Source organism: Lissotriton helveticus, chromosome 12, assembly GCF_964261635.1.
Source record: "Lissotriton helveticus chromosome 12, aLisHel1.1, whole genome shotgun sequence".
In the NCBI taxonomy this organism is placed as follows: domain Eukaryota; kingdom Metazoa; phylum Chordata; class Amphibia; order Caudata; family Salamandridae; genus Lissotriton; species Lissotriton helveticus.
Window position 1 is genome coordinate 281,081,988 of NC_136073.1, and position 10,209 is coordinate 281,092,196.

The following is a 10,209-nucleotide window of genomic DNA, read 5'->3' on the forward strand; positions in this document are numbered from 1 at the left end:
CCACCTCGACTCCCAAACACACCCCTCTGCAGATCCCACCTTGTCTCCCAAACACACCCCTCTGCAGATCCCACCTCGTCTCCCAAACACACCCCTCTGCAGGACCCATCCCACCTCCCCTCCCAAACACACCCCTCTGCAGGTCCAACCTCGTCTCCCAAACACACCCCTCTGCAGGTCCGACCTCGTTTCCCACACACACCCCTCTGCAGATCCCACCTCGACTCCCAAACACCTCCCCTCTGCAGATCCCACCTCGACTCCCAAACACACCCCTCTGCAGGTCCAACCTCGTCTCCCAAACACACCCCTCTGCAGGTCCCACCTCGACTCCCAAACACACCCCTCTGCACGTCCAACCTCGTCTCCCAAACACACCCCTCTGCAGGTCCCACCTCGTCTCCCACACACACCCCTCTGCAGATCCCACCTCGACTCCCAAACACACCCCTCTGTAGATCCCACCTCGTCTCCCAAACACACCCCTCTGCAGATCCCACCTCGACTCCCAAACACACCCCTCTGCAGGTCCCACCTCGTCTCCCACACACACCCCTCTGCAGATCCCACCTCGACTCCCAAACACACCCCTCTGCAGATCCCACCTCGTCTCCCAAACACACCCCTCTGCAGGTCCAACCTCGTCTCCCAAACACACCCCTCTGCAGGTCCCACCTCGTCTCCCACACACACCCCTCTGCAGATCCCACCTCGACTCCCAAACACACCCCTCTGCAGATCCCACCTCGACTCCCAAACACACCCCTCTGCAGGTCCAACCTCGTCTCCCAAACACACCCCTCTGCAGGTCCCACCTCGACTCCCAAACACACCCCTCTGCAGGTCCAACCTCGTCTCCCAAACACACCCCTCTGCAGGTCCCACCTCGTCTCCCACACACACCCCTCTGCAGATCCCACCTCGACACCCAAACACACCCCTCTGCAGATCCCACCTCGTCTCCCAAACACACCCCTCTGCAGATCCCACCTCGTCTCCCAAACACACCCATCTGCAGGTCCCACCTTATCTCCCAAACACACTCCTCTGCAGATCCCACCTCGTCTCCCAAACACACCCCTCTGCAGGTCCCATCCCACCTCGCCTCCCAAACACACCCCTCTGCAGGTCCAACCTCGTCTCCCAAACACACCCCTCTGCAGGTCCAACCTCGTTTCCCACACACACCCCTCTGCAGATCCCACCTCGACTCCCAAACACACCCCTCTGCAGATCCCACCTCGACTCCCAAACACACCCCTCTGCAGGTCCAACCTCGTCTCCCAAACACACCCCTCTGCAGGTCCCACCTCGACTCCCAAACACACCCCTCTGCAGGTCCAACCTCGTCTCCCAAACACACCCCTCTGCAGGTCCCACCTCGTCTCCCACACACACCCCTCTGCAGATCCCACCTCGACTCCCAAACACACCCCTCTGCAGATCCCACCTCGTCTCCCAAACACACCCCTCTGCAGATCCCACCTCGACTCCCAAACACACCCCTCTGCAGGTCCCACCTCGTCTCCCACACACACCCCTCTGCAGATCCCACCTCGACTCCCAAACACACCCCTCTGCAGATCCCACCTTGTCTCCCAAACACACCCCTCTGCAGATCCCACCTCGTCTCCCAAACACACCCATCTGCAGATCCCACCTCATCTCCCAAACACACCCCTCTGCAGATCCCACCTCGTCTCCCAAACACACCCCTCTGCAGATCACACCACGTCTACCAAACACACCGCTCTGCAGATCCCACCTCGTCTCCCAAACACACCCCTCTGCAGATCCCACCTCGTCTCCCAAACACACCCCTCTGCAGGTCCCATCCCACCTCGTCCCCCAAACACACCCCTCTGCAGGTCCAACCTCGTCTCCCAAACACACCCCTCTGCAGGTCCCACCTCGTTTCCCAAACACACCCCTCTGCAGATCCCACCTCGACTCCCAAACACACCCCTCTGCAGATCCCACCTCGACTCCCAAACACACCCCTCTTCAGGTCCAACCTCGTCTCCCAAACACACCCCTCTGCAGGTCCCACCTCGACTCCCAAACACACCCCTCTGCAGGTCCAACCTCGTCTCCCAAACACACCCCTCTGCAGGTCCCACCTCGTCTCCCACACACACCCCTCTGCAGATCCCACCTCGACTCCCAAACACACCCCTCTGCAGATCCCACCTCGTATCCCAAACACACCCCTCTGCAGATCCCACCTCGACTCCCAAACACACCCCTCTGCAGGTCCCACCTCGTCTCCCACACACACCCCTCTGCAGATCCCACCTCGACTCCCAAACACACCCCTCTGCAGATCCCACCTCGTCTCCCAAACACACCCCTCTGCAGGTCCAACCTCGTCTCCCAAACACACCCCTCAGCAGGTCCCACCTCGTCTCCCACACACACCCCTCTGCAGATCCCACCTCGACTCCCAAACACACCCCTCTGCAGATCCCACCTCGACTCCCAAACACACCCCTCTGCAGGTCCAACCTCGTCTCCCAAACACACCCCTCTGCAGGTCCCACCTCGACTCCCAAACACACCCCTCTGCAGGTCCAACCTCGTCTCCCAAACACACCCCTCTGCAGGTCCCACCTCGTCTCCCACACACACCCCTCTGCAGATCCCACCTCGACTCCCAAACACACCCCTCTGCAGATCCCACCTCGTCTCCCAAACACACCCCTCTGCAGATCCCACCTCGACTCCCAAACACACCCCTCTGCAGGTCCAACCTCGTCTCCCAAACACACCCCTCTGCAGGTCCCACCTCGTCTCCCACACACACCCCTCTGCAGATCCCACCTCGACTCCCAAACACACCCCTCTGCAGATCCCACCTCGTCTCCCAAACACACCCATCTGCAGGTCCCACCTTATCTCCCAAACACACCCCTCTGCAGATCCCACCTCATCTCCCAAACACACCCCTCTGCAGGTCCCATCCCACCTCGCCTCCCAAACACACCCCTCTGCAGGTCCAACCTCGTCTCCCAAACACACCCTCTGCAGGTCCCACCTCGTTTCCCACACACACCCCTCTGCAGATCCCACCTCGACTCCCAAACACACCCCTCTGCAGATCCCACCTCGACTCCCAAACACACCCCTCTGCAGATCCCACCTCGTCTCCCAAACACACCCCTCTGCAGGTCCAACCTCGTGTTAGAAAGGCGACCCCGGGGGAGGCAGAAGATGTCTGACTGACCACCCCTAGGTCCACCTCTCCGTCGAGAAGTAGCCGAGCGTTTACTGAGAGGCCTCCTGAATGAGGGTCCTCTCCTAGGATCGTACAGCAGAGTAATCACAACACTACAGATGGACACCACACAAGAGGTCAAGTTCTTAAGCTTTTATAGCTAGTAAAAGGTTGCGGGTTCTTGGTAGTATGTACAAGCAGATCGAGGGATCTGTAAAGTCTCGTAAAGAGGGGTAAGGTAGCGGGACAGTCTTACTCTGGGCGGAGGACGGGATACCCTACGCACAGCTCTCAATCCTCGAGCCGGGGGGTTCCGAGAGGTCGAGCCGCGGCAGCGCCAGCAGGCTAACAGATGGTTCAGCAAGGTAGGCCGCGGCAGCGCCAGCAGGCTCTCGGAAGGTTCAGCAAGGTAGGCCGCGGCAGCGCCAGCAGGCTCTCGGATGTTTCAGCAAGGTAGGCCGCGGCAGCGCCAGCAGGCTCTCAGATGTTTCAGCAAGGTAGGCCGCGGCAGCGCCAGCAGGCTCTCAGATGTTTCAGTAAGGTAGGCCGCGGCAGCGCCAGCAGGCTCTCAGAAGGTCGTCGGGTTACGGATGAGTTCGTCTGGTGTCGGCCGTGACAGCGTCAGCAGGGCTTCCAGTCCAGGATACAACTGGCGTCCTACTCCGGGGCGGGCCCAGATATAGGACGGAGGTCCTTTGATGTCCGGACCCTCGCACCTGGGGGCCAGAGGGGCCGAGATGATGGTGTCCAGACACCCAGCAGGGGGGTGGAGCCAGCGCCCAGGGAGGCCGGAGGGCGATCGATACCGGGCGTCCGGGGACGGCTGGAGGGCCATCGAAGCTCCTCTCCCTCCGGGATCTGTCGAGTGGCCACTCGACCACCTGGGTGGATCTTGGTGCCTCGATGTCTGGGCTTCGCTGGGGCCGAGGCTGGGGCCGAGGCCACGCGGTCGTGACGTGGTGGGCCCAAGATGGAGTCGGGCCCGGCCTCGTGCTAAGGTCGTGAGGGGCCTACGCTGGGGCCAGGCCGATGATGGGGGTCCGGGATGGTAGCCGGATCGGTGGTGTTGGGGCGTGCAGGGTCGGGCAGACTGGCCCGCCCGAGGTCCGGAGGAGGGCTGATGTCGTCCTGGGCCCGCCATGCGGGAGGGGTAGGACCACGCCATGAGGCCGGGTCCAACACGCGTCCCCCCCAGCTGAAGGCAGGGGAGAGTCACCCATTTTCTTGGGGATTCTCCTCGCCGAGGCGGAAGAATCTGGACAGGCCGTCGGCATTGGCGTGGTCGTTGCCGGGGCGATGCTCCACAGTGAAATTCATCCCCTGTAGAGAGATGGACCAGCGCAGCAGTTTCGGGTTTTCTCCCCGCATCTGCATCAACCAACGCAGGGGCTGGTGGTCGGTCTGGACTCGGAAGTGGGTGCCGAAGAGGTAGGGCCGGAGCTTCTTGAGGGCCCACACCACGGCAAAGGCTTCCCTCTCGATGGTGCTCCACCGCTGTTCTCTTGCCAGGAGGCGTCGGCTGATGAAGGCCACAGGCCGGTCGATTCCTTCGGGGTTAACTTGGGACAGGACCGCCCCGATGCCGTGCTCCGAGGCGTCGGTTTGGACTACAAACTCTCTGCTGTAGTCGGGGGCCTGGAGCACAGGGGCGGTGCACATGGCAGTCTTTAAAGTCTCAAAGGCTGTCTGGCACGCGGGGGTCCAGTGCACCTTCTGGGGTAGTTTCTTTGAGGTCAGTTCTGTGAGGGGCCCCACAATGCTCCCGTAGTCTTTTATAAATCGCCGATAGTATCCGGTGAGCCCCAGGAAGGCTCGGACGGCGGTCTGGGTGACCGGGGGCTCCCAGGCCCGGATGGCGTCTACTTTTGGTTGGAGGGGAGCTACTTGACCGCTCCCTACTTGGTGTCCTAGATAGGTCACGGACCCTTGGCCTATCTGGCATTTGCTGGCCTTGATGGTTAGTCCAGCCCGCCGGAGGGCCGTCAGGACTTCCCAGAGGTGGGACAGGTGCTCACCCCAGTGAAGGCTGTACACCGCAATGTCATCGAGATAGGCGGCGCTGTATTCTTCTAGTCCGGCCAGCACCTGATTTACTAGCCTCTGGAAGGTGGCCGGCGCATTTTTCATGCCGAAGGGCATCACTTTGAAGTGATAGTGGCCATCTGGCGTCGAGAAGGCCGATCGTTCTTGTGCACCAGTGGTAAGGCCGATCTGCCAATACCCCGCCGTGAGATCGAAGGTGCTGAGGTATCTGGCGGCCCGAGGCGATCGATCAGTTCATCCGCCCTGGGGATGGGATGTGCGTCGGTCCTGGTGACGGCATTCAGTCCCCGGTAGTCAACACAGAACCGGAGCTCAGGCGCTGCTCCGGGGGAAGCAGCTTTCGGGACCAGGACAACGGGACTGGCCCAGGGACTGTTGGAGGGTTCGACTACCCCCAGGGCCAACATCTTGGCCACCTCGGATTGGATGCAGGCCCAAACCCGGTCGGGCACTCGAAAAGCTCGTTGTTTCACAGGGGGGCTGTCTCCGGTGTCCACATCGTGGACACACCACCGGGTGACCCCCGGCGTGAGGGAAAACAGATCCGCAAACTGCCCCAGCAGCTTCCGACAGTCTTGTTGCTGCTCTGGGGTCAGGGTAGAGGAGAGCCGGACCCCTTCGAAGGAGCCGTCTTTCTCGGTGGTGCTGAGGAGATCTGGTAGTGGCTCGGAGTCATCTTCAGCTCCGTCATCGGTCGCCAGCAGCAGGCTCAGTTCGGTGCGTGCAAAGTGCGGCTTGAGCCGGTTAGCGTGTAGAACCCGGAGGGGGTTCCTGGGGGACTCCATGTCTACCAGGTAGGTGACGGGGCTCTTGCGCTCCACCACCTTGAAGGGCCCCGTCCATTTGTCCTGGAGGGCACACGGTTCAACCGGGGACATGACCCAGACTTGCTGGCCCGGCTCGAACTCGATGGACGAGGCGTTCTGGTCATACCAGCGTTTCATCTCCTCCTGACTGGCCTCCAGGTTGGCCTCGGCAAGTTCCCTGAACTTCCGAGTCTGATTGCGGAGTGTCAGGAGGTACCGGTAGACATCCGGTGGGGCATCTCGAACTGCTGTCTCCCAGCCTTCCTTGACCAGGCTAAGGGGGCCTCCAACCGGGTGTCTGTACAAGAGTTCGAACGGGCTGAACCCCAGGGATTTCTGGGGTACCTCTCGGTAGGCGAACAGGAGGCAGGGCAGCAGGACATCCCATTTGCGCCGGAGGGGCTCTTCTAGGCCCTTGATCATTCCCTTCAGTGTCCTGTTAAAGCGTTCCACTAGTCCATTTCCCTGGGGATGATACGGGGTGGTGAACTTATATGCGACCCCGCACTGTTGCCATAGGGACCGCATATGCTTCGAGATGAAGTTGGACCCCCGATCACTCACGACTTCTCGGGGGAAGCCGACTCGGGAGAAGATGCTCATGAGGGCTCGGCCCACCACGGGGGCCGTGATTGTTCGGAGAGGGATGGCCTCAGGATAGCGGGTGGCATGGTCCACCAGGACGAGGATGAAACGGTGCCCCTGCGAGGTGCGAGGATCCAGGGGTCCTACGATGTCTATTCCCACTCGCTCGAAGGGGGTGGTTACCACAGGGAACGGCTGGAGCGGGGCTTTGACTTTCCCCCCGCTCTTCCCACTGGCTTGACAGGTCGGGCAGGTCCTGCAGTGGTTCTGTACATCAGTGCGCATTTTTGGCCAGTAGAAATGGGTCACCAGGCGGCTGTAAGTTTTGTCCTGGCCCAGGTGCCCGGCGAGGGGCACATCATGTGCTAAGTTCAGGAGGAAGTCTCTGAACCGGAGGGGTACAACCAGCACCCGGCCGGCCCCTAGCTCGGCAATCTTCTGCTCCCTGTAAAGGAGGTCGTTGTCCCAGTAGACCCAGTGGGACCCCGCGGGGTCTCCAGCGGCTTGCGTAGCGGCTTGCTGTCGCATCCCCTCGAGGGAGGGGCAGGTTTTCTGTTCCTGCCGGAACTGTTCGTGGGTGGGGCCACCTTCTTGGCGCCATTGAGCGAGTTCCGGGAGGCGGTAGATCTCGGTGAGATCTTCTTGGTCGGGCCCTTGGGGGCCGGGCCCGGTGTCGGCGTCCTCGGGGACGACGGGCGGCGGAGGTGCGGGCCATTCTGGCTCCTCTGTTGGAGCTCCCCCCGCTGGAGCGGAGGCTCGGGCGGACATGGAGCGGGTGGTCGCACAGACCCACTCGGGAAGGCCTAGCATCCCCAGGTGCTCTCTTCGTTCGACGCCAGCCCATGGGGAACTTTCCAGGTCGTTCCCAAGGAGGCAGTCCACGGGGGCATCGTCACGGACAGTCACTTTCAGCACGCCCGACACTCCCCCCCACTCGAAGGGGATGTGGGCCATCTGACACATAGTTTCGGAGTTATCTGCGGATCGGACTGGGCACAGGACGTTAGGAAGGATCTGTTCCGGGGTCACCAGATGGCAGCGGACCGCTGTCACGCTGGCCCCAGTGTCACGGAGGGCTTCGGTCCGGCGACCGTTGATGGTGACCCACTGGCGGTACTTCTGGGTGTTGCCGGGGATCGGCCCTCGGGGGATCATGTCGTGAGTACCCAGGCAGGCTAAGGTCATGGCGGCGGGCTCCCACTCGGCCTGCTCGGGGTCGTCGTCCTCTTCCTCCCTTCTTTCTTCACCTAGGGCAGCTGCCGTGATCTGGCGGGCTGGGGGCCCGGTGGTGCCGGGTCGCTGGTTCATCGGGCAGAGGGGGTCATTCGCATAATGCCCCTGTCGCTGGCATCTGTGGCACGTAACGTTCGGGCGGGGCCCCGGCCTGGCTGGGGGGCCCCCTCTCCGGGCCAGGGATGGCGACATGGAGGTAGGGGATGACCCCTGGGGGGTGTCTCGACCCCGGCTCTGGCCTACTCCGCCACCTCGTGGTCGGTGGTTCCCCGGGGACCCCCGGCCGTAATCTCCCATCATGTTCCGGGGAACTCGGGTGCTGGCCCATCGGTCTGCCTCGACAGCAAGTTTTCGTGGCTCAGTCAATTTGCTGTCGAGGAGGTGCTGCCGGAGTTCGACGAAACAGTTATTGGACAGGTGTTCCCATAGAATGAGGTCGACCAACTGCTGGTAGGTGGTGACCTGGCAGCCCCGAGTCCACCCCTCGAAGGCTCTACTGTAATAGTTCACGTATTCTACCCACGTGGTACCGGGGATTTTTTTGCAGTCTCGGAATCGCTGCCGGCACATCTCGGGGGTGAGTCCGTAGCGAGTGAGGAGGGCGGTCTTCATGTGCTCGTACGAGGTCCTCTCGGCATCAGGGAGCTCCAGCAGGGCGTCTCTCCCTTCGTTGATAAACTTCCCCCACAGGCCGGCACCCCACTTCCCTCTCGATGGTGCTCCACCGCTGTTCTCTTGCCAGGAGGCGTCGGCTGATGAAGGCCACAGGCCGGTCGATTCCTTCGGGGTTAACTTGGGACAGGACCGCCCCGATGCCGTGCTCCGAGGCGTCGGTTTGGACTACAAACTCTCTGCTGTAGTCGGGGGCCTGGAGCACAGGGGCGGTGCACATGGCAGTCTTTAAAGTCTCAAAGGCTGTCTGGCACGCGGGGGTCCAGTGCACCTTCTGGGGTAGTTTCTTTGAGGTCAGTTCTGTGAGGGGCCCCACAATGCTCCCGTAGTCTTTTATAAATTGCCGATAGTATCCGGTGAGCCCCAGGAAGGCTCGGACGGCGGTCTGGGTGACCGGGGGCTCCCAGGCCCGGATGGCGTCTACTTTTGGTTGGAGGGGAGCTACTTGACCGCTCCCTACTTGGTGTCCTAGATAGGTCACGGACCCTTGGCCTATCTGGCATTTGCTGGCCTTGATGGTTAGTCCAGCCCGCCGGAGGGCCGTCAGGACTTCCCAGAGGTGGGACAGGTGCTCACCCCAGTGAAGGCTGTACACCGCAATGTCATCGAGATAGGCGGCGCTGTATTCTTCTAGTCCGGCCAGCACCTGATTTACTAGCCTCTGGAAGGTGGCCGGCGCATTTTTCATGCCGAAGGGCATCACTTTGAAGTGATAGTGGCCATCTGGCGTCGAGAAGGCCGATCGTTCTTGTGCACCAGTGGTAAGGCCGATCTGCCAATACCCCGCCGTGAGATCGAAGGTGCTGAGGTATCTGGCGGCCCGAGGCGATCGATCAGTTCATCCGCCCTGGGGATGGGATGTGCGTCGGTCCTGGTGACGGCATTCAGTCCCCGGTAGTCAACACAGAACCGGAGCTCGGGCGCTGCTCCGGGGGAAGCAGCTTTCGGGACCAGGACAACGGGACTGGCCCAGGGACTGTTGGAGGGTTCGACTACCCCCAGGGCCAACATCTTGGCCACCTCGGATTGGATGCAGGCCCAAACCCGGTCGGGCACTCGAAAAGCTCGTTGTTTCACAGGGGGGCTGTCTCCGGTGTCCACATCGTGGACACACCACCGGGTGACCCCCGGCGTGAGGGAAAACAGATCCGCAAACTGCCCCAGCAGCTTCCGACAGTCTTGTTGCTGCTCTGGGGTCAGGGTAGAGGAGAGCCGGACCCCTTCGAAGGAGCCGTCTTTCTCGGTGGTGCTGAGGAGATCTGGTAGTGGCTCGGAGTCATCTTCAGCTCCGTCATCGGTCGCCAGCAGCAGGCTCAGTTCGGTGCGTGCAAAGTGCGGCTTGAGCCGGTTAGCGTGTAGAACCCGGAGGGGGTTCCTGGGGGACTCCATGTCTACCAGGTAGGTGACGGGGCTCTTGCGCTCCACCACCTTGAAGGGCCCCGTCCATTTGTCCTGGAGGGCACACGGTTCAACCGGGGACATGACCCAGACTTGCTGGCCCGGCTCGAACTCGATGGACGAGGCGTTCTGGTCATACCAGCGTTTCATCTCCTCCTGACTGGCCTCCAGGTTGGCCTCGGCAAGTTCCCTGAACTTCCGAGTCTGATTGCGGAGTGTCAGGAGGTACCGGTAGACATCCGGTGGGGCATCTCGAAC